Genomic DNA, 25459 nt, shown 5'->3' on the forward strand with positions numbered 1-25459 from the left:
TTAGATTGGGGGATATGATTCTCTGAAGCCTGGTGCTATTCATCAGCAAGTGTTTTTCAAAACTTAGTATTTTTCTTGACCAGGTTTCTCTCTGAGCGAACATATTAAATGCAATCAGAGTCAGGATACTAAAGTTGCACTGTAAAAACAATGCAATTGTGGTTCCCTAAATGTTTAGAAATCATTATGTTTTGGGTGTTTTAGTAGAACTTTTAAGTGCACTTTGTATAACGACATAAAAATAAGACATTTAGTTTGTGCTTTTTGGAGTTTACAGATTAAATAATTAATTCTAAAAATGAGCTCACCTACACCCTGTTACTTGTCCAGTTTTAACGGTCCTATTATTGCTGGATAGAATTGCCTGATCTCTAAAACCAATTCTCAGCATAGGTTAACTATTAAATTGAAAGCTATGGGAATTCAAGGCAACTTTTGTGGATGGCAACACAAGGCAACGTGTGTGGATGGATTTAGAACTGGATGATGAATGGGAAATAGAGTAAAAATGAAGTTAAAATAACTATTATCAGATATTATCAACCAGAAGGCTCTGTGACCAATAGCTTTGAGTTAATGAGGGGAATACTAGTTAATATGCATTCCCATAATTCCCTTACCAACTGCTTGCTTTTAAAAGACACCATAACTTTGAAAGGATTTTAGTGTGAGATATATTCATAAGTCTGTTCCACTCTTCAAAACTAGCTTCAGGTTCATCATACTGACTCACTCTAATTGCAATGACTTCTAACACTGACTTTATACAGTATATGTGTGCAAAAAGTGGAATTAAAAATGTCTTTAGATGGTTCTGCCTCTGAGCATTGTGAAACAATGAGAGAAGCAGTAAACTAATTAATATTTAGCATCTTGATTTTCCTTAGATTTATAATCTGTTTGTTCAAGGACACAAATAACTGGTAAAACATTTAAGGCATGAATTACAAAATGGTATGGAAAGTAGTTTTAGCACATCTCCTGTTAAGATAAAGGACTGAAAATGAATCACCTCCATAAAGCTTTTTTCAAGATTTCCTGTAACCTTTTGTGTGTTCGAGTACCAGGAATACAGCAGTCACTGGTCTATTACACACCAAATTTCTGTGCTGGAAGAAATTAATGTGAAGGAAATGAAATGCTACCAAACAGGAACACATGATTTATGGACGTATATAGGGTAATTATCAATTACACTTCTACATAATGGTGCCTTTAATTCATTTCAATTGGTTATTTAAGTGACAAGCAGATTTATGCTACCCACTTGAATTAAGTAAATCACTTCTCCACTAAGTACTGCAAATGTTTAGTCTCCTGTTTATTTTATTTTGAGATGAAGTAGATTCCTGCTAATGATAGCATTTTTTCTGGTTAAATTAATCTACTGAGTCAATACAATTTCAGCTGAAGGGATAGGCTATACTAGAAAAATAAAAGATCCTCAAAGCCTGATTTTTTCTCTCTGTGATTTTTGTGAAGACAATTCTAAATTAGTATGTTGTAAAATGTACAACATGGCAACATACTGCATTATGCATGTCACACCCCTTCCCCCCACACTCCCACCCTGATCCCCACACCCTGAGAGGCAATGATTTTGAGTCCAGTCCAGATGTTTGTAATACCTAAATTTCAAATTGTGGGACTAACACATAATTTGTGTTGGAGCCTTTCATTAACATCTATGTATTCTGTATAATGGAAGACAGATTGAGCAAAAACATCAAAGTAAATAAAATGGATACAAAAGCTGGAACCTGGAAGCTGGAAAAGAAGTAACCCAGAGCAGTATAGAAAAATAAAGCAGAAAAAATCAATTTCACTTCTGGAATTCGAAATCGCACCTTCAGGGGCCTTATTGCCTTTTAAAGGTCCCCCCATATCTCTAATTTTTTAAATGTCAGATTATTGAATTTTGTTTTACACATTAAAGGTGCCACCAATAACAAGATGTTACAAACAAGACATTAACATTTTAATTGAATAGAAGGGTAAGTGTGCCACCTCTGACTACCTTAAATTTATTTAAAGTATTCAAGTTATATTACAGAACATTTAGATTATTAGTTAGATTATTAAAGTTAGAGAAGGAATCTGTGTCGGCATATTTGTAGGGTGCAAAGGAAGAAGTAGATGTTGATTGGAATTGTATGTATCGTAAGTCACCCTGACATAGGGAATCTACTTAGAAAATAACATCCATTCACCCATTTTCTAACCGCTTCTTCTACTTTAGATCTGCGGGAAACCAGAGCCTTCAGTGAGCAACAGGTGCAAGGCAGGGTACACCCTAGACGAAGACACTGGTCCATCATAGACATACAGACAAACACAGACATGCACACACTCTCACCAGGGCCAATGTTCCCAGATGCCAACCTACCAGTATATTTTTGGACTTTGAGGAGGAAATACGAGCACCTATTTATATATAGGAGACAGCAACTTTTTTATATTTAAATTCAAAGGGAAAACAAATATACCCCCGAGTACTAGATTTGAGACTCCTTGATAAACAGGGATAGACTGCTTTCTCTTCTAAAAAAACTACTGTAAAAATGGTTTTATCATTGCTATTTAACATTTAACAAACAGCTGGTATTCTATATATTTAGTTTCTCTTGTAATCTACCCATATCCTGACAGGTTTTCAAAATGATGACATTAAAACTATGTGAAATACTGTGACTGTGGTGCATTCTTGAGGCTGAAGCCTGACATCACTTACTTTTCTTTGTATTGTGTTGCATATACAGTACTCTAAACAGAGTATCAGACTTACTCAGATATCATTGAGCCTTACTCAGATATTTACTGCACGATGTCCCTGAATATTTTTTTTAACCTTTTACCCTGTTATTTTAGTTCTGAGGCATTTAACTGATTTCTTGATTGAATTTGTTTTTCAAGTTACTTAGCTTCTATTTAAAAGACCGATATATGAGAAAGAAATTTGAGTTGACATCTGACTAAAGCCTTTTGAGGCCTGCAGGGAGGCGCAGTCCTTTTGTGCTGCTCATTATTTAATGGACCACATAAAGCACTTGTTTCCCACACTTAGAGATTTTTCTGTTCACGGAAATCCATTGTCTGAGGCTGAACATGTTTGTAGTTGTCTTGCTTGTTTAGGGTAAAAATTATTGCTGACTTAAAAGGCTTTCATAGGCTATTGTTCATTAACCTCTGCATGGCTTCAGACCACTGTGCCCTATCTCTTCCTATTCTTGCCACAGCACAGAAAGGGAGAGAGGTATAGGCTGAATGATGGAGTCTGAGGCTGAGGGAGGTGGGAATGGAGAACAGCCACATCAGCGAGGCAGTGGAGTGTGGCATAATAGGATAGTCCTCTTCTGGGTGGAAATGTCAAAGCTGTGATTCATTTAAAAGCCACTCAAGTGTGTCATCCCATTTCAGGGGAAGCCAAAAGGTTATTGTCCCTGCCCCCTCTCTCTCTCTCATTTTGTTCTTCATTTTTATTTTTCGAAACCACTTCCATTAATATAATGTTTTCTGAATGCACATTCCCCCTCTTTCTGTGATAAATGCTATGTGGATGTGAGGTTGGAAAGGCAGCCAACTCCATTTGAGAATCTGAGAAAGCCTCCTTCCATTTACTGAACTGAAGCTATGCCATGTACTGACTGAGAAGACACAGTGGATGCTCAAGAAGTACTCCCAATTTTCCTGTCTGCTGCAGTGTCCAAACCTTTTCAGCCTTAAAAAATTCAGAAAGACTGAATCAGGAAGTTACTGAGTGATGGAACTAGTAAAGACTCTTGTTTAGAATTAGCACTGAGCCCTGAGGCCCAGACGCCACCAATTTCAATCTGGAGTTTGAATTTCACTAGCAGATTGTGACAAGAACTTTCCAGGCAGTGAATGACATACTACTGCTGAGATAGAGTGGCAACTCCCAGCCTGGGTGTTATCAGCTGAAAGCACATCAGAGACTCCTGTTACTTGTCAGGTGCATGCAGTTTTGCAGTCCAATCTATGAGAGATGTGTTTCCACTCTCATAATTGCACTCTCCTGTCTCCTGTATGGCACTTTGGAGCTTTCAGCAAGTTAAAAGTTGAATGGCCTGACAGGTGGGTATGTTGGAAGAACATACACCCCTGTCAGAGTCTGAGCCAAGCAATAAACACACAGTTGGTTCAGCACCGCTTGAGACAAAATTAGTATTGGTTGATCAGGGATCTCTTAGCTCCCAATAACAATCCTGGTGTTACGGCTGCAACTTGCCGCAAGCACCTTATCAACCCTAAGCGCCACCGCACGAGGTAATTAATTATCCCCAGCTTTCTACCATCAACTTTCTTCCATTTAAACCCTCACTTCACATCACACTGTGCCTGATATTGGTCTCTCTCTCTGGAGTTCATACCTCACCTTCGCTAAAACTTTTCTGAATGGAAACCATGGCTTTGAACCTGACCTCATCCTTAGACCATGACTTCAGTCTCATGGATCAGATTGTTTTCGCCTGAAGAAATCTCTCATCTTCCTAGTTCTCCCTCTACTCCACACAGGGTCCAATTTATATTAAGGCAGGCCAGGTCTAACACCTTGCAACGTCTCAAGCAGCTGCAGGCTTGCTATGACATTATTGATATAAATTGGTATTGAACCTTTTTGTATTGTTGTACAGTGTATCTGGAGTTATTAAATTAGAAAATAAGCAGGAAATTGACCAAGCAGATAAATCAGTTGGTAAAATAATTAATCATTACCCCCAGCTTGTAAAGATTTCTGCCAAGAATATATTTGAACTGTTGGTATAGTTAGAGGCCCATGAATACTTTGTCTCTAGATTCTTTGAGACAAATCAAGATTTGGTGGATAGACAATAAAATAACAGAAGATGCGGTATAAATGTCTATAAAATCTGGCAATTCCACATTTTAAAAATCTGCAAATATTTTCTCTAATTTGAATTTGTCTTAACTAGGAACTGTAGCCTCCTGATACTGCTCAACAGTACTGCTCTGTTTTGAAACTGTTTTATTTACATGTATTGTAGTGGTCTTAACAACTTAGACAAAATGATGACTTACTTATTTCTAGCATCAATAATTCACTCAAAGCCTCAGCTACAGTTTTCTAATTATAAGAACGATGACCATTATAAATGTAACTTGACTTGTGTAAGAACATTATGTCATTTAGCAGATAAAAATTCATATTGACCAGAACCTAATTATGTTACCTGAAGGTAAATGAGACATAAGCAGATAATTTAAAATTGCTGTAATAGCTAATTCATTATGTTTAGCAATCAAATATAATCAACGTCTGATCACTTGTTTCTCCCCACAAATAAATCTAAAATGTTTTTTATCACAAACTACAAATCTATACAATTAACAATTATCGTAAATCAAAATACTTATAATTTCACCAACATATCACCATAGAATCACTAGTACAGATGGTCCTGAGGGTGAAGATTAATACTTAAGATTCTTCCAATCACCACTCTCAAAACTTCCCTAAAATAAACAAAACAACTCATCCTGGATTGACACTAATGTGTAGGCTTCCTTTGTTTATCTAGGAGAAGATTTCTGTTGGAAAAGACATACTACAGAACTTACTACAACATGCTTAAAAAAAGCTATTCCCACACTGCCTGCCTAAGCATTTTTTGTTAATTTAGACCACATACACAGGTACATATATTGGAGTGTTGAAGATTCAGTGAATAACCTGCTCTACAAATGGGGAAGGGCTTTGTATGCCAATAATAGGCTATGTGCTCAGACCCCATTTGAGGTTCTACAACTCTGAGAAGTAGAGTTCTCAGAATTAGCACCACTAACCAGTCAACTCCTGTTCCCACATGACCATTCAATCTTATAAAGATTCTATACTGAAAAGTGCGAAAAAATAGATGTTTCAACTGAGGCATAAACTCTACAGAAATAAAATTATTTTTTTCTTTTAACCTTTAGTTTGTAACCTCTGCTTGTTCCTTCATATCTCACACTGTGACATATATCACTACTTTAACATCTTATTCCAAAGATGCCATTTTGAAAAGATATTCTTATTGAATAGAGCAACAGTAAACTTCTAAGTACAGATTAATTTAATCTTAAAAGCTTCTAATCAGTATTGTTGGTATAGTACAGAGACCAAAGAATCAAACATGAAAGCAACAAAAAATTGCACACAAAACGTCAAAATGAATTTTGGCATTCTAGCAAAGACGTTTAATGTCACTGCTGTTAAAGGAATGTACAAAGTAGCTCTGCTATTGAATCCATGAATAGCAGTGACATTTTTTTTTGCACTGTACACTTACAGGAAGCACCGATGGTTGAGTGCAAAGATGTTTGACATTTGCTGTACTATACTATCAAAAGGAAGTTTCACATTTTAGAACTTATATAGTGGGATACTCTTTATTTCTGCTTTCATCATTACATGATGTCTTTTAAAAGTAGACCTAATCCTGGGTTTAATTCCAGATCTCGAGTGCTATCTGCTAGGAGTTTAGATGTTTTTGTGTTTGCATTGGTTTCCTCTGGGTGTTCTGCTTTCCTTCTACTGTCCAAAAACATACTGGTTGGGTTCTGGGAAAATTGTCCCTGGTGTGAGTGTGTGTCTGTCCTCGATGGATTGGCATCCTGTCCAGGGTGTACTCTGCCTTGTCTGGCTCCCCTGATACTCTTAATTGGAAGAGGCAGTTAGAAAATGGATGGATGGAAAAACAATTATGACCCTCAACACGGTGCCCTTAAGTTCAGGTTTGCAATCCATGAAGTAAATGACAGAACATTAAAGAAGATATTTACTGTGTTAGTTATTACCATTAACTTCATTTTCATTTAATTTACTTGTTTTTAGTCCTACTATGCATGCTGTATGTACTTTGTGTTGCTTTTTGCGTAAGTAATGCTGTACATAGTAATTCATATAAAGGTTTGGATTAAAATAAAACACTTGCTGTAACCATAATAAAAAGTGGGTGAAATTGAGGTGAAAGTATACACAAAACATGGTACACAAGTAGGAAATTAATGACAAATCATATAAATGCCAATTATAAGAACAGTAAATGAGAAAACTGCAAAAATACCACTCAAATTTATCTTTACATCTGCACTAGAATTTATTCAGACATGCTGTAATGTTAAGGATATTACTGTCTCTCCTTGCCTATGGAATATGTAGTGTCACTCCGTGTGTGGAATTACCGTCAATAAAAGAATATAAACCACACCTAATGACTATAGTTATTCTACTGACATCTCTCATCACAAATACATTTGAGTATACATCTTAAGCGAACAGAAACATTTATGAGGATAAAAAAACTCAAAAAAGAGTATTTTGACAAAAAAAACAAAATATAATGACACTGAAGAAAACTGACATGTCAATTATTCTAAATGTAACTTTTTATTTTAGGAAACCATTTGACCTTTAATAGTCAATAAGGGAAATAAAATATGTCTGTTCTATAAATATTATTATATTATTATATTATATGTATTTAACATACTGTATCTCCAACATAATAAAGCAAAAAAATATAACTTTTTAGTGCAACATTTTGTACTTGTGGGGATAAAGATATTCCTGATTAGATTTTATTTTCCTAATAATAAGTCTTTACATTTATGCAGTGGTTTCTATCCCATGGGATCTCAAAGTGGTTCAAGCATAGAAAGAGACCCACTTAAGATGTATAATACCTTCCTGAATAATGTGTGGCAACAACATTATCCAGCAGTTCAGGAGTGAGTGGAATTCAGCCAGGAAACAGGGTTAACAGTTTTACTTGTACCAAAAGCAACAAGAGATCTTGTAATGACCAAGTAGTCAGATACGCATTTTAAGACGAAGGATCACACCATCTACAGACCAGTATTTCTGGTCAAAATTGTGGTCTAGAGGGAAGAATAATACTTAGTGGCCCACTTACATGGTGGCATAGTGGTGCAGTGGTGAGCATTGCTTCCTCGGAGTGCTAGGGCCCTGGGTTCAATTTCCTGACCAGGGGTACTATCTGCCTGCACTTAGTGCTGTATGTTCTCCCTGTGTTTATGTGAGTTTCCTCCGAGTACTCACGTTTCCTCCCACAGTCCAAAGGTATATTGTTAGGGTAACTGGTTTCTCGAAAAACTAACTGTGCTGTGAGTGTGTGTGTCTGTGTGTCTGCCCTGCAATGCAATGGCATCCTGTCCAATATGTGCTCTGCCTAATGGCCGTTGCTTGCCGGGATAGGCTCTGGTTCCCTGCTATCCTGGATTGGAAGAATGTGGTAAGAAAATGGAAGTATGGATGGTACACTAACACTACTTCACCACCATCATGGTTTTCCTAGAGGTCTCCAATCCCAGTACTGACCAGGATAAGCTTTAAGGTGCTCCTGGTATGTGATCTGATATGATGTCAGGCTACAAAAGATCAAATACAACTGTATAGCAGAAGATAATGTAATGGATGACAACATCAGATATGACATTTGAAATTAAGTTTCTATTTATAAAAAAATGAAGTAATGCATTTTGAGTTTGTAAAGTCATCTGGTACATCTGAAAACTTAATACATGTTTAAAGGCCAGGATAATAATAAAATAATAATAATAATAATTATAAAATAATAATAATAATAATAATAATAATAATAATAATAATAATAATAATAATAATAATTGCTTACACTTATATAGCGCTTTTCTGGACACCCCACTCAAAGCACTTTACAGGTAATGGGGACTCCCCTCCACCACCACCAATGTGCAGCATCCACCTGGATGATGCGACAGCTCACCACACATCAGCTACAGTGCCTTGCGAAAGTATTCGGCCCCCTTGAACTTTTCAACCTTTTGCCACATTTCAGGCTTCAAACATAAAGATATAAATTTTTTATTTTATGTGAAGAATCACCAACAAGTGGGACACAATTGTGAAGTGGAACGAAATCTATTGGATTTTTGAAACTTTTTTAACTAATAAAAAAATGAAAAGTGGGGCGTGCAAAATTATTCGGCCCCCTTGCGTTAATACTTTGTAGAGCCACCTTTTGCTGCGATTACAGCTGCAAGTCGCTTGGGGTATGTCTCTATCAGTTTTGCACATCGAGAGACTGAAATTCTTGCCCATTCTTCCTTGCAAAACAGCTCGAGCTCAGTGAGGTTGGATGGAGAGCGTTTGTGAACAGCAGTTTTCAGCTCTTTCCACAGATTCTCGATTGGATTCAGGTCTGGACTTTGACTTGGCCATTCAAACACCTGGATACGTTTATTTGTGAACCATTCCTTTGTAGATTTTGCTGTATGTTTGGGATCATTGTCTTGTTGGAAGATAAATCTCCGTCCCAGTTTCAGGTCTTTTGCAGACTCCAACAGGTTTTCATCCAGAATGGTCCTGTATTTGGCTGCATCCATCTTCCCCTCAATTTTAACCATCTTCCCTGTCCCTGCTGAAGAAAAGCAGGCCCAAACCATGATGCTGCCACCACCATGTTTGACAGTGGGGATGGTGTGTTGAGGGTGATGAGCTGTGTTGCTTTTACGCCAAACATATCGTTTTGCATTGTGGCCAAAAAGTTCGATTTTGGTTTCATCTGACCAGAGCACCTTCTTCCACATGTTTGGGGTGTCTCCCAGGTGGCTTGTGGCAAACTTTAGACAAGACTTTTTATGGATATCTTTGAGAAATGGCTTTCTTCTTGCCACTCTTCCATAAAGGCCAGATTTGTGCAGTGTAAGACTGATTGTTGTCCTATGGACAGACTCTCCCACCTCAGCTGTAGTTCTCTGCAGTTCATCCAGAGTGATCATGGGCCTCTTGGCTGCATCTCTGATCAGTCTTCTCCTTGTCTGAGCTGAAAGTTTAGAGGGACGGCCAGGTCTTGGTAGATTTGCAGTGGTCTGATACTCCTTCCATTTCAAGATGATCGCTTGCACAGTGCTCCTTGGGATGTTTGAAGCTTGAGAAATCTTTTTGTATCCAAATCCGGCTTTAAACTTCTCCACAACAGTATTACGGACCTGCCTGGTGTGTTCCTTGGTCTTCATGATGCTCTCTGCGCTTTCAACAGAACCTTGAGACTATCACAGAGCAGGTGCATTTATACAGAGACTTGATTACACACAGGTGGATTCTATTTATCACCATCAGTCATTTAGGACAACATTGGATCATTCAGAGATCCTCGCTGAACTTCTGGAATGAGTTTGCTGCACTGAAAGTAAAGGGGCCGAATAATTTTGCACGCCCCACTTTTCATTTTTTTATTAGTTAAAAAAGTTTCAAAAATCCAATAGATTTCGTTCCACTTCACAATTGTGTCCCACTTGTTGGTGATTCTTCACATAAAATAAAAAATTTATATCTTTATGTTTGAAGCCTGAAATGTGGCAAAAGGTTGAAAAGTTCAAGGGGGCCGAATACTTTCGCAAGGCACTGTATCAGTGGGGAGGAGAGCAGAGTAATGAAGCCAATTCATAGATGGATAGAATGCAGTTGAATGCAAGTGGTAAGTTACAGATTTGTAAAAGTAAAGTTAAAATGTCAGCAGAAGATGAATGTCTTTGGAGTTGAGCACTTATAGTTATCATCAGAAAGGAAAAATAAGTTGCTCTCAGTAAATCCTAGTGTATAACCCAAGATTCAAAGTGTCACGTTACCTTTTAAAACTGATTGAAAAAGTTCAGATGAAAATGAACTGTGACACTGTCTATAAAAGCCCTTCACTTTCCATTATACTTTTTGAAATAATGGACTGGCTTCTTGCAAAGCACACTAGAGGTGGACTACTCAGGCAATTAGACAGTGTGGTATAAGACTGAAAAGTAGGGAAAATTATGTCACTGCCTTTTTAAAGAAGGCTGAGCCTAAGGCTTTCAGTACTTCTGTAACGACAGTACCCAGTCATAACTGCAGATTGCTTATAATTTTGCTTTGGTAATGAGGAACACTGCAGATGTCATATCATATAGACTACAGCAGTCCATAACATCATATGGTGTTACTGGGACCATGTGTGGGTCCTAATGCCCCATATTAGGACCCACGCTATACTGTAGATAGGGACACTATACGGCAAAAAGGTCCTGTCCTTCGATTGTCCATTAAATGAAGAAAATATTACATATAATTATTTTCTTATTTCTAGCATAATTGTCAATTACTTTGTAACTTGAAGTGGACTAAATGCTTATCAATATTCTAACCAAAATTACATTTTTGAAATTTTATGTAGATATAATGTTGATATTTCAGTTAAAAAAAAACATACACACTCTTGTACAGCTAAAAAACAATTTACAGCATTTGTTTCAGAAATCAGAACCTTTGATTTGAGCTGATCTCTAATCTGATGTTATCAATTTTCTTGCAACACATACAGTACTTATTGAGTATAACAGCTTCCAAATGTATTTATAATGTTAATGAACTGTAACTATAAACTGAATATCCAGGTGTACATTTATATTTTCTGAAAAAAATACTTGTATGATGTACTGTATAATAATTACATTGATGCACTTGTAGCGGCAATGCTTGTTAATAAGACAGAATTAAGTGTTGTGGGCTTTCCCAGATGAGGCCTCATTTCTCTGTTCATCTCTGTGGTGCAGCCACAGAGAAACTATTCATGCAGGCTGATTTAAGGTTTCCTCTGATAAGGGACAGCTCCCAAAAGGGGATGCACTTAGCTAAGCCTGGCTATCATGATCAATGGTCATCCATTGGCGCCTATCTGTCTAGGGAGTGCCAGATGGACATCTGGACTGCATTCCTAAGTGTCAGGAGTAAGTGACTCATATCTCACCTTGATCAACCAATCAGGGACTGGTAGGGCCGAGTAACCCACGTGGGACTCTGATGCCCATGGAACTTTCAGCCAATCAACGAGCTGAAGTTCCTCCAGGTAAAAACAGGCAACACAGAGAGCCTGAGAGATTCAGTGGAGTATTCAGTGGACAATTCTAAAGGGAATTCAAAGGAGAATTCCAGGGCAGGATGGCCCAGGAGCAGAAGGCTCCCAAGGGCAGGACATTCTCGCAGTGCGCCTCCTGACCATCCTGAGACTCAGCCCGGACAACCACGGAACGGCCAGTGTGTCCGAGTGCCAGAACTTTTCTTTGTTCTAAGAGTCTAGAGCGGAGGTTGCCAGAGAGTAACCAGAGGATCCACCCGAGGTTAGCACCAGCAGCAGGCCTCGTGAACAGGTCAGAACTGTGGATAGCTGAATCACTATTCAGAACTAGCTCTTCATCAGGAACGAACCGGTCCTCTTCCTGACCTGCTGGGATCCACAGTCATCTTTTCTCCTGTGCAAACTTTGCCAGTTAAAGCCAACACTAACTAGCCGGTCAGTGAGCATCAGCAGCGCACCGTCGCAAGCCGCACAGCACAGCCTGGCACCGAGCCAGAGAGCGCGGATTGGACAGCAACAGCCTGAAACTGTTTCTTTGTGCCTGCAGGAGATCTGAATCCCCAGAGATTGGATGAGTATTCAACTTCAATGCATTACAGCTCGAGAATTCAATTCTTATCCCAACCAGTGGATATCAATTTAATTCCTAAGAGTTATGTACTTGTTTTGAGTATCCAATGTAGAAGTTATAACCAAGTGCATTTACGAAACGGTCTAAATGAATGATATACTGAACGTATGTCCTCTTCATATATGTAACTCTTCGTAACTGACTGAATATATATCTTTTGTATTCTGATAACCCTCTCGATAAGATCTGTTAGTTTTACATGCATATTCTATGTATTAATAAATGTATCCTCGTGTATTAGTACCTGTGTGTGTGCGTTGTTTGAGTTATGTCGCATGGTTGGATTCTAAAGCCATCAAAAGAATCAATTTTGTGATTTACTGCTACAATTAATAATTGTCCCAGTAAATGCCCAAACCCTACAGAACTGGTGCCTTCAGAGAGCACACTACACACTGTACAAGCAGGAAATCTCTCAAAACAGTATTTCTAAATGCATTATGTTCAAAATTTAGACCCTGGCAATCAGGATTTTGTGAGACCTCTTTCATCTGGATGACGAGGTTTTTCCTATAACTTTTATATAGGTTCTTAAGCTCCTTGTGAGACGTATTTTACCACTGTCTGTGCTGCCGATTTGCTTTCTTTAGCAGCTGCCATAAGCACCTGTGATGAGCATCCAAGAACACTGATTTTAAGGTTTTTTGACTATTTGACCATTGAGTTTATTGCAGCCTTTGAATTGTCATTATATTTAAAAGTGCATTTGAGACCAAGCTTGATTTTCTTGAGAAGAGGCACCAGCTTTTGACTAAAATGTCCTGATAAAATGTAGAATATTTCTGTCCCTTAGTTCCAAATCATACAGAGGTTGCAAAGCAATACTAAAAGAGAGAATACTAAAGATCATTCTGTCCTTTGTAGATGGATCACATTCTTTTTCAATATGAATTTCACCTTTACTTGATTATACCTTGCTCGAAGACTTATTTTGTGTTTCATTTCACCATAATATGTGGTTGACGCAGGCTGTGCAGTGAAAAAGTTGTGAGCTTGAGGTTCATGTATTAACAGCACCCACAGTAGGAGCAAAAAGATTGTAGTTTTCCAAGAAAAATGTTCAACAGTGTGAACTTAGTTAAAAATTAAAAGAAAACACTCTTCAGCCACTCAGCACTATCCCAATCTCTCTTAGTGGTCCACTGGCTCATTGTCTTAAAACCAGTATTCTGCCTGTTAGTCCCTTGGCTGTCTAGCTCTGGGGCCTGGGCCTTCAGCTTGTTCTGTGACTATCTTGCTCTCTGGAGCTCTCCCGCAGAGCTCCCTGTATTGGCCCTCTCGCAGGTTACCTCACACCCCTGCGAAGGTATAACGTTTGTACCAGGGGCGTAGTCACGGGTGGGACTGGGTGGGCCCAGGCCCACCCTGATTGATCCTAGACCTACTCAATCAGTCCAAGGTAATTTAAGATTTTTTTTCCTTGTATGCATTACATGATTTGCCTTTTAATGTTACGTGTTTGTTTTTTTCATCCTATGTAATTTGCTATTGGCTCGCTGTATCTTTTGTGACCAATAAGAAAATTCTGTAAATGCAGTGGGGCGGTGCATGTGTAGTCATAGCTTAATTGGCTCTCATTGTCATCAGAAAGTCTTAGAGCTATCTAGCGCTAGGTTTTTGGTTTATTAGCCAACATGGCAAAACAAATGCATATATCTACGTTTCTCAAAAAGCTGCATGTAGATGACCAGACCAGCCCCGCAACAAATAAGACACATGAGATGCTACAGGCATCCTAGGTTTTATGGAGTACAGCCTGGCTTCCCAAATACAAGTGTTTCTGGAACGCAAGGGGCAATGCATGCGTTTGCTTGTAGCAGCTCGATACATGCTTGATCTCTAGCAGTCAAGCATGAAGAGGTTCTAAAATTTCTCCTGTAAACAAATTACACGTTTTGGAATGCATTTATAACATTAAGATAGTATTAACGTATAGATGCGAGTGTGCTTTTTACAGATAACTATTCATATTGCCTCTAAATGCTGCAGTATTTTTAAGTGAATGACATTTACAGAGCTAAAATACATCCAAAGTATGTATTTGACGCTTTTATTAGCAGACCATTCGTGCAATTAATGGTACAATGGATTGGTTATCACTGTAATGTGAGTATACCAATTCAGTGTTAAGTCTTGTGGGAAGTAAGTCACAAATGTCCAAATTAGGTGTCTTTTGGCATCGAATATAGAATACTAATTTTGTGGGTTTCATACAAGTTTAATAGCATCATGAAGGATCATACAAGATCTTCAGAACTTAATATTTTAATACCTGAGCAGTTTCTGAGCAGCATGGCTTCACTCGATATTACCCTTGGGGCGATGCATTTACTCCAACCTCTGAAAAGCATACTGCACGTGCGTGCACGTTCTTCTGATATGTTATGCTAAAGTCTGCTGAATATTTGCAAGGTAAACCCTGCATAGTATTTTAAATACAATATTTCAGACGGATTTTGAATCTTGAGTTTTGCGTTGTGTTCATTGTGTTTTGCAATAAAATATTAAAATATATATTAAACTACTGAACAAAAGCAGGCATACGAAATACTTAGAACTGTTACAAGCAACAAGTGAAAATGAGCTCTGGCAGCTTTTCTTTAGCTATAGTCCTCATAAGAGAGACCTTTTCAAACTAGCTGTCATTTGAATGGGAATGTGCCGACTCTCTAAGTGACGATATTATCGCCATATTCAATTCCAAATCCCGACGCCTGTGTCTGGTCTAGAAGGCCAAAACCTCACAACAGAGGGAGGCACTGATTGTTTTTTTTTTGTGTGTGTGTCTGCCGTGGCACAGTAGCGTTTGGCAGCCTAGGTAATTGTTGCTTAATCTCTGTGTGTGTTTGTGGGAGAGAGAGCCAGTATGTATATAAGGTTCCGCTAATTCTACTATTTAATTATACCGCTTGAGGATAGGATTGTAAATTGGAGGGGTGCCCCTATGCTGGCAGGACGGTCAGTTAGAGCCCGGGCCACCCACTTTTGCACAGGCCAACCCAAAAACCAATTCCTGGCTACCCCCGTGGTATGATCAGACTGACAACTGGCTCTTCTCAGGCAGTGATTAGTCTGACTGACTGTCACAAAAGCACTTTGCACATGATTTCTGTGAAGTCTCACTTTCCTGTGACATTAGAGAAAAAAGCAATTTTTTCATGATCAGAAAAGGAACATTTGAACATAAGGCTAGAATGAAAAGAGGCCTTTCAACCCATTCAGGTGACAATAATCTTGACTAGCCATTTGTTGAAAAAAAAAAGGGAACCATGTGGCTTTACAAACATGCCTGGCTACCTTGTTCCAGACACCCAAAACACTTTAATCACAAGCACACTAAAGCCATTGTCCTGCCAATGGTAACTTTCACTATTATACTGTTTGGGAAGACGGTTTAAAATGGACAAGGCCAGACAAAAGTTCAAATGAAATATTTCATATTCTATATAACAAAAACAAAAAGTAAAACTAAAAATCAGATCTCTTAGCTTCCTAGTTCATGAAGCAGTTGACTGAATGACCTAGCCTAACTAGTAACCAGAGCCCCAGTTAACCCTCCGTAACACAAAGTTTAACTACACGACAGGAACTCTTTCACACTGAGTGAAAATCATAAATGGATCCATAACTTTACATAATTTTACTATGTCGGCCAATACCTGCATTTACATTTAGAACTAATGATGTCATAGAACAAGTATCAGCATCACAGCAGTTCGAAGTGTCTCCAAGGAGACAACAGAACCTCAGTTGTGTTTGTTAATATACACACTTTGAAACATACTGTAACATTTAGTTAACATGTCAGGTTTAGTTGAAGAATCGGCTAAGGTAAGTTTCAGGGTTTAATGGTGGGATGGCACCTGTGCAACCGTTAGAATATGATTAGCACCAAACCCAAAAGAAATACTGCACAGTTCAGGAACTTCATGAACCTAGCAACCGTAAAATAAGCTTACAAACAACTGAATTGAAATGCAAAAAAGTTAAGAGAAAGGAACAAAATATGTTTACTTGGGGTTTAAAAAATTAAAGCTAACTAAAACTGTAATGATAAACAATCATGCTGCCAATTTACAGAGAAATATAATGTTTTTTGAAAAATGTATTATTTGTTATATAGGAACCCAGTATAATGGAATCCCTTACAATCCTGTCTGGAGAGATAAAGGTTAGCATTTTTTTCTCTTTACTATGTCATTCCCAGAAATATAATAAACATAAATATATTTTCCCAATCTTTTCATAGTAATCCAAACAACTCTGCGTGTATCTGACATTTGTAACATGAATCTACCGCAGTTTACCTTTTCTGGCAAGGTGATTGGTATTGTACCTTGAAAGAAAAATTATTGGAAATTTATGGTTTCTATTGATGTAAAGTGGCAAATGCTGACTGGTGATGTTATGTGAATCTTAATAAATGGTAATTTTTAAATCGTGTCAATGTTTCTCAGAATTTGAGACAGAGAGGTAAATCTCTTCAATCCGAGCTGAGGGGATTTCTTGGAATGGAAAGGTAAGAGCAACGTGTTCTTAGATATTCTCTTAAGACTCTTCGCCAGATTTAACGATGAAGTGATATTGTATTAAGAGGCCTTTGGTGCAGGCTAAGCAGCCATAGGTTTGAAAATATTCTTGCAGCCCGACTGCTTCAATTTCAGCTATGTAGTATAGAACATTCCAACCACAAGCCGGCCTCTTACCTGATAAAGATGAGGATGGCTTTAAAGATAGACAGACATTCAGTAAGGTACATAGGTGCTAGGCCATTTAGAGCTTTAAAAACAAATAAAAGAACTTTAAAATTGATCCTAGATAATACAGGTAACCAGTGAATGTTTTTCAAAACAGGAGTGATATTCTCTTTCTTGTTTTTGTAAGGATCTATGCTACTGCATTTTGAACAAGTTGTAAGGGATTTATTGTTTTCTTGGGAAGCCCACACAACAGAGCATTACAATAATATCCACATCAATGTGAGCAATGGAGAAGTAAAATTAACGTGTCTAAATATCATTTAGTTCTATCCCAGGGAAGAGGGATGTTGCCTACAGATGACAAGACACAAAACACTCAACTGTGCAAAACAAGCATAAGGACATCAGTCAGGAGGAACAGGGTAAAGTTTTTTACTTCTTCACCATGGTCATGTAGTTTCACTCCAAGTACTGTCATATGAAATAACTGTGGAAAAGACCTCCCCAACATTTTGGGGTGCTGCATTTTCAATGAATTTTAACCTTTTCTTTTAGACATTAAGAGGAAGGACGCATTCACCCTTGGTAGAGATTCAGTTGTTCTTTGAGATGTCAAGGTGAGAATTAACCACTTCAGGTATAAGTCAATCCACATGACTGAAAGAGGGGCAATGAACAGGATATGGGGCTTCTTCCAGTTATAAATGTATAATAATCATCATTAAATGATTTAAGACTACTGAAGTATAAACTGTGTCCCAGACTAAATAATTAGCAAATTCATCGTTGTAGAGTGCAGCTACTGTATATTCATTGGCATTTCCTTAATCAATTCTTTCCTTAAAACAACTGTATTCCCACATTCCGAATATGGAGTAAGATAATGTAGAGAATGTTGGACTTGTAATAACTAATCAAATAATAATAATAATAATAATAATAATAATAATAATAATAATAATGGTAATAATGATAATAATGATAATAATAATTAATGAAAGTGTTTAAAAGTATCAACTAATGCCTTCAAACTACTTGACAATTACTTTACTTTCAAAAGTGAATTAATGCTTATGTAACATTTCTCTTGACTTCTTAGGAGTATACTAACTCCAAGGACAAGTATCATCACAAACCATTATTTAAGTGCTGATGTTGGAGCTGCAATACTACTACCAAGAAAAAAAATGATACAGGTAACACTGCTTTCGGATTTCTAATAATTGCTAAAATAGTATGTTTACAGAGCATTCAGTCTCATAAAGAAAGTACAGATGCAGCCATTCAAAATGCGCGGGCGATACCGCATTATTTTGCGGTGCGCTTTACGCGGTCTACCGCGAGTTACCGTAAATTCTCCTATAATACCACAATTAAAATAATAGTATCTAATAAAGCTCAACCTCTCATGTTTGAGCTGTCGTCATCAAAGTATTTAACGAAGATATTACTAATAGTATTAATAATGAATGACCTTGGACAAGCTGTAAACAAAGTATTGCCCTGGTCCACATTCTTTTTTTCACTGACCGTCTTTGTAAAAGTAACACCACAGCATTTCGCAATCACGCATTTGTTTCCAATCATGCAAAGTACAGTAATTTTTGAGAATCGATTCACCATGCCTTTCACATGCTCATAAAATAGATTGATTTAGGAATATAAACATATTACCGTATGCAAACTGTACTGTATACAGTATGTATATGTATATTTAATGTCTTAACTGTGCCCGTTTAAGTATTGAATATTTATATGGAATTTTACCACTGAAGGGAAATCTTAGTACCTGAGCATAAAAAGAATAGGAGTATACTGTAACGCGTGTGAAGGCCATAAACGATATTAATTTTGGAACTTAAACATACAGTATATGGCTGGTCTCGGTACTTTAAAGAAAACATACATACCAGTATTCCATTTCTCCCTAAACATTAAGCATCGAAGTCTTTAACTAACGTGATACTGGAGTCAACAAGCATACTTTTAGAATTTGATTAAAAGGGAATATAATATGGAATCGCGTATCTAAAGAAATTAATAATGATATAATTATATTCATGTACCGCAACACAAGAATAGTACACGCTGTACATTGTCTGTTGATAATGTTTCTGTAGTGCTTTTTCAGCACTCTGCACGTGACCTTGCCGGTGGCGCTGTGGGTTAGATTCCTGACTCCCACCTCACACTGTCTGTGATCGAATCCCACTGGAGCAATGAATTTTTTTTAACCAACATTTCTGAAACGTTTCCTGAGTCAGAGATTAATTAAAACCTCACTCGCACCAAATAAATGTATTTTTCTAAATATCACAACATGATCGAATTTAAGTCATTTTAATAACAATGAAAATTCACCTAGGCGTTACAATATAAACATTTATATTGATTTAAATCGCGTTTAAATCGCCTTTATTTAAAACCCATAAAGCTGATACTGTTTAGACTTTTAATTATTTAAAACTGTATTACAGCAGCACAATGCACAATGCAACGTAAATCGCTATCTTTGTCTTCTGTGTAATAATGTTCACCTCTCTGTCCAGCAAATTAACAATAGTAATAATAATGAACTTTATTGTATATGGCGCCTTTAAAGGTGGCTCCTCAAAGCGCTTTACAGGTTAAAAACAATAACAACAATACTGTTAGGCTGGGCAAACGATTTTTTTTTAAGAAATACAAAATGAGATATAATGATGTGTTCCGGCTTAGACATTAACGAAGAGCATAACACGTGGGCGGCATAGAGGTCGGCTCTGGCTTTCCCATCTACTGTATACACTGCAAGTACAACCCCCCTCTCTGCGGGAGTGCTGGCTGTGACGAATTAAACCGGTTTCACAGGTATTTTCAAAGTAGAAGGAGGCAAGATTTCCAGCGAAAGACACCTCCCCCCCTCAAAAACCCAGTAAGTACAGTACTTACTAGTTAAGAAAGCTAGGCTCCTCAATGAAATCGCTTTAACATGCTAATGCGTTGGTGTAACAGTCCAGGCGTGGCAAGCTTCTAATGTCAACCCGACTACGGCGAAAGGAACCCTTCTTTCATTGGAAGACAATGAACATATTTTAGCCCTGAATGAATTAATAGCAAACATGGTTTACATAAAAGACATTTTTCCAAGAAAGTTTAGTCTTTGTCACTAATGAAACCACTAAATAAAGACATAAATATAGAAATCTTAAGATTTTTAAAATACATGACTTTGCTAAAATTTATTTGAAAATAAAAACGATTACAAACGCCAGGGGAGAGAGAGAACAGGGGAGGGATGTTGGTTTTGCATAAGGGGTGGGGCTATGGAAATGAGGTCTGTTTGGGAATGTGGAGTTACATGTTCTGGCTGTTTGTGAATTATCGTTGTTGAGTATGGAGTGTTGAGGTATTGATTTTGTGTAATGCTTTATGTTGAAAATTGAGGTGGATTTTGTTTATGATAAAGAGGATAAACTGGGATGGGAGGAGGGTTCGGTTTTGCATAAGGGGCGGGATGATAATTGGAGGAATTTGCGAGAGTATAATGGTTTGATATATTTGATTTTGTATTGTGGTTGTTATCTATGTTTTTGGTTGGTATCATGTTTATATGGTTGTTTTTGTTGGTTGGTTGTTATTATGGTTATTAATAATACGATCTATAGCTGAAATCTGAGCCTAAATAAAAAGAAAAAGCAAGTGATTAGGTTTATGAGCAATCTAATTACTTATTCGTTTAAAAAGCTATATAAAATAAAGTTTATTATTAATTTGCTGGACAGAGCTGTGAACATTATTATGCATAAGACAAAGATAACAATCAGTTTAGAAATCTGTGTACGCTGTAAGGTTTTTACTTCTTAAACATTTAAATTACACGTTTCGAATAGAAAGAAATCCTCTTCCTGGTACAGTACTGTATGTATAGCAAACCAGCACGTCTTTTTTCTCCAATCAGAGGGGTGTCAGATGGTGTCAGCCAGTCACCATTCTGAAGCCCTACCATAATCTCTGGTATGGGGAGACCCCAGAATTCTGTCCCATAGTTTAGACGGATGATAGATACTTTTATTGATCCCGTGAGGGAAATAAAGTAAATCATTTTCATTTTAGGAAATTATTAAACGCTCGGTTAAAAGCAAAGGAGATTGTCTGTTATAGTGGACATAAAAACAAGAGTTCGCTGGCATTATATCCTAGAAGACACAGACCGGCGCCAGACCGGGAGAATGCCTGCATTGTAAAAGAAAATGGCTGATGAACTAGGGATTGGATGTTTCCAAGTGCTTGTACAATCAATGGAAATGTTCAAATAAATGTGCAAAAGAAATAAACAAAATAATCATTTATTTCTTTATCATATTGGCTAGCTAATGTCCTCTCTTTGCTAGTTAGTGGCTGTGTTTCTGCGTTGGGTAGCAATGGGTGACTGTTCTCAGGCGGAAGATGTAAACAGCTTAATTTTCGTGTTAAATAATTTTTTTTAAATTAAAATTCATTCTATACAGCAATCGCATATTTGGGTACCATTTCATAAAACTTTCATGCTTAAAATGTTTAGGGAGAAATGGAAGACTGGTGTGTATTTTTTCTTTAAACTATCAAGACCAGCCATACACAGTACAGTTTATGTACATACAGTAATGTTTATGTTCCTAAATTAATATCGTTTATGACCTTCAGATGCGTTATGCTCCTCTTCTTTTTATGCTCAGCTACTTAAATTTCCTTTTAGTGGTAAAATTCCATATAAATATTCAAAACTAAGCGGATTAAAATGTGCACAGTAAAGACATTAAATGATTAAATCTTTTCACTACCAACCAATGCACCACGAGTGCCCCTGTCGGTCATTTTGGCCAGCCAATCACTTACCGCGGTGCCCTGCGGTGGCTTGTGGGTAGGTTACTGTACAGCGGGTTTGTACCGCGCATTTTGAATGGCTGCATCTGTAAGTTGAAAATATGACAAGTTCCTACCATCTCAAACACTGCCAATCTATAATAAAAAGAAAGTACTTGAACGCCTACAGTAGTCAAACACAAACCAGAACATATCAGTGCATGACAATGAAATGTAGTCACAATATTTCCTCTACCCATTCAAGTCCCAAAAAGGACCGAGGAACTTACCGGAGGTGATCCCTGGATTTCAAACAGAGCACAATGTAGCCAATGTAGGGGAGAAGATTACAGAGAGCTCTTCTCAGATTGCTCAGAGTCAGCCCCAGGACCCTGTCTTGACTGAAGGAGACAAAGTGGTGAAACAGGTAGGTAGAAATGAGTAAAGAAAAGAGAGTATGGTTATTCTTGCGTTGTTTTGTTTGTCTGTCAAAGAAAAGCAAAAAAAACATGATGGAGTTGGGCACACAAGTGTTGTAAAAGAGTCACTTGAAAAGATCTTCCACTAATACAGAAAGAAATATCAAAGCACCACTTTCTCAGTTCTTCATTTTGTAGGTTATGTTGAGCATAATTAAATAGCCATGTTAAGAAACGGCAGATTTCTCTACTCCTATATTACGGGGGAAAAACGGCAGATTTCTCAACTCCTATATTACGGGGGAAATCACTTCGGCCATGAGCGTGCTTGTCAGTCTCTCTCTTTTTTTGGCCATGCACTCTTCGTATTCCACGACATGGTTGTTTCAAGTGATGTTACATTTGGGTGCAGAAACAGTTTTCAGACAGAGTTTACATATGACTTCTCTTTGTTCAGTATCCTGTTTGCTGAAGCCAAACGATCGACACTGCATCTTTTTTAGATACCAGCTCGTCTTCATTTGTACTTGAGTCATCCCTGCCTGACTGGGGTTCAGCGTGAGCGCTTATTTTGTCTCGTGCCCGGCACGCTTCGTTGTGTTTTGAATGAAGGACGAAAGTTGGACGAGGCAGAAGCATGTGTGTTAAAAAAAAATGAATGAACACAGAAAAATTCTATGTTGTTTTGATTTGATTGAATCAGCTTTGTCATGATATGCCTTTTCAAGATGAGCGCTTCTGAGTTTTGTCAATGTTAATCTTTATTTTAGGAGAAGAAGAAACGGTGGTATCACACTTTGCTCAAGTGTATGATACCATGTGTGTACAGCAGAAATCACCAAAGGAACAGGAGACACCTGAGTAGAGAACAAGAATATGAAAAGACTGATGAAAAAAAGCACCAGGAGAAATCCATTGAATATGCACAATCTCATACAGTATTTAAATGAAAAGTTTCAGTGTTGTTTTTAATGTGGTCATATTGCATACATTTTAAACAATGTGTCTTGTTTAATGAACAATTTCATTTAATTTAGTAAAAAGTGTTGTTTACTGTAGTCCTAGCATGAATGCAATTGTTAAAAAAAAACTTTAATGTAAAACTGGATGTTTCATACATTATGGGTTTTTGTTAACCCACACACCTAAGTGAAATGTTTGATTATGTTTACAAGATATAACACATAGTTCAGTTGAGTGTGAAAGGGAACAACAGAGAATGTCACAAACAAATATTTTTGAAGGACTTGATGAATATTTGTTCTTTAGAAATTGAAAAAAAATAAATAATTTTTCAACAAGATGTCTTTCTATAGCGAGTTTCATTTGAGATAGTCTTTTCTTAGAAGTGCAAGAGTGGTATTCCCTACAACTTATTCCCCAATTTTATCATTCTCAGAAATTAGGAGACGGAAACCACACCTACTGTAATATTAGACCTTGTAACAAGGGAACTAGGTTTCAATGGCTTAAAAGGTGCATAAAGAGGCTCATGTATAATGACCTCCAGTGTCCCACAGGTTTCCCAAATCATTTCTTAAAGTATGGAAAAAGAGGAAATAAAGTGTCTACAGAAAGTGTATACCCCCTTGAACTTTGTTCAGTTTGTTGCGCCAGTGCCTGAGTTTCATGCACTTAAATGAGGACTTCTTTCTTACACCACATATTTTATACTTTTAACGGGAAAAAATGAAATATTAGAATTGTATACATTTTCACCCACGTGTTAATATTTGGTAGAAGCCATTTTCACAGCAATTTCAGCTGTGAGTCTGTTGGTATAGGGCTCCACCAACTCTGCACCCCCAAGATCTGACAATATTTGAGAATTTGAGAAGTCTGTCTGGTTTAGCTGAAGAATCAGCTAAGGTAAGTTTCAGCGTTTCATTTGGCTATTCTGTTTTTTATTTAGAACTGATGACTTGAAAGATGCTCTTGTAATGTGACGTACCTATATAATACCTAGCAATGCTGTGTTAAAAAATACATAAAAAGCATCACATACAAGAAGTTAGGTTTCATTAAAATATTTCTAGAAGAAACTGTAGCTCTACAGAACCTGACATTGACACACCCCTGCTGTTTGTCACCCTCAACAAATCAAAGTATGAAACAGATAAAGCATGATTTCATCACTTATCAAATGAAAAGTTAAAAGTGTTACCAACAATTAGCAGTCAGACCCTTACACCCCCACTATGGTTGTCAGAAATTATTTTTGAAAAATGGATAGTACTTTTCATGAGATATGCATTCATGATCATTATCCAAAACTCATAAGTCCTGGGCAATATAAATTATGTGGCTTATTCCAAGAGGATAAACGATTCACTTACTGTATGCGAAAAATGTGACATTCTAAGCACGTTACAGATTTCTCAGAAACAATGGGAAATGTTTTAATAGTCTTTTGTTCTTTTACATGCATTTTGATTCATTATTTACAAGAGTATAAGTAATATAAAAGAGGTCTCCAAGCTCCAACTATAGTTCTTGAGGGAGCAGATCTTGAGTAAAAATCCTTATTCTTCTGTATAGGTCAGATACTACTCATGATTTACATTTACTTAAGACACTGCTGAACAAAATTCCTCCAGAACCAAGTTTGATGTTTCCTACCATACAACTTCAATATTGGATAGAATGATAAGGTTACAACTACTCCAAAGTTGACTGCCCACAAGCATTTGTTTGAATTTGTAATGAGCTCTAGGACTTGTAATTGTGCCTTGGACACTTAAATGTATTATGTGACAATACAGAAATACAGGAAATTCAATTTCTTTAATTTACTGGTGAAACCAGTGTAAAAAGATCTTCTGAAGTGCCAGAAGTGCAAGTATTAATAAACAGTTAATTATTTGCAGGGTTTTTCTGAGGTTGTGTTTTGTCAATTAGTTTCTTTTTATAGTGTTGTACTACATTTCCTTGTTTTAAACCAAGATGTGCTCCATTTCTTATCAGTGTGGAGTTCATGCA

At 37.2% G+C, this 25459-nt stretch overlaps 1 long non-coding RNA gene across 1 annotated transcript; it reads left to right on the forward strand.

Annotated features, from left to right (window-relative positions):
• The first annotated feature begins 14554 nt into the window (after window positions 1-14554).
• LOC148674570 (uncharacterized) lies at window positions 14555-24062 on the forward strand. Its single transcript, XR_015935342.1, has 5 exons — window positions 14555-17659; window positions 17793-17854; window positions 18337-18433; window positions 22327-22488; window positions 23251-24062. It is a non-coding gene; the product is annotated as an uncharacterized LOC148674570 (long non-coding RNA).
• The last annotated feature ends 1397 nt before the right edge of the window (window positions 24063-25459 follow it).

The sequence above is a fragment of the Lepisosteus platostomus genome, chromosome 3 (genome assembly GCF_059453375.1).
Source record: "Lepisosteus platostomus isolate fLepPlt1 chromosome 3, fLepPlt1.hap1, whole genome shotgun sequence".
In the NCBI taxonomy this organism is placed as follows: domain Eukaryota; kingdom Metazoa; phylum Chordata; class Actinopteri; order Semionotiformes; family Lepisosteidae; genus Lepisosteus; species Lepisosteus platostomus.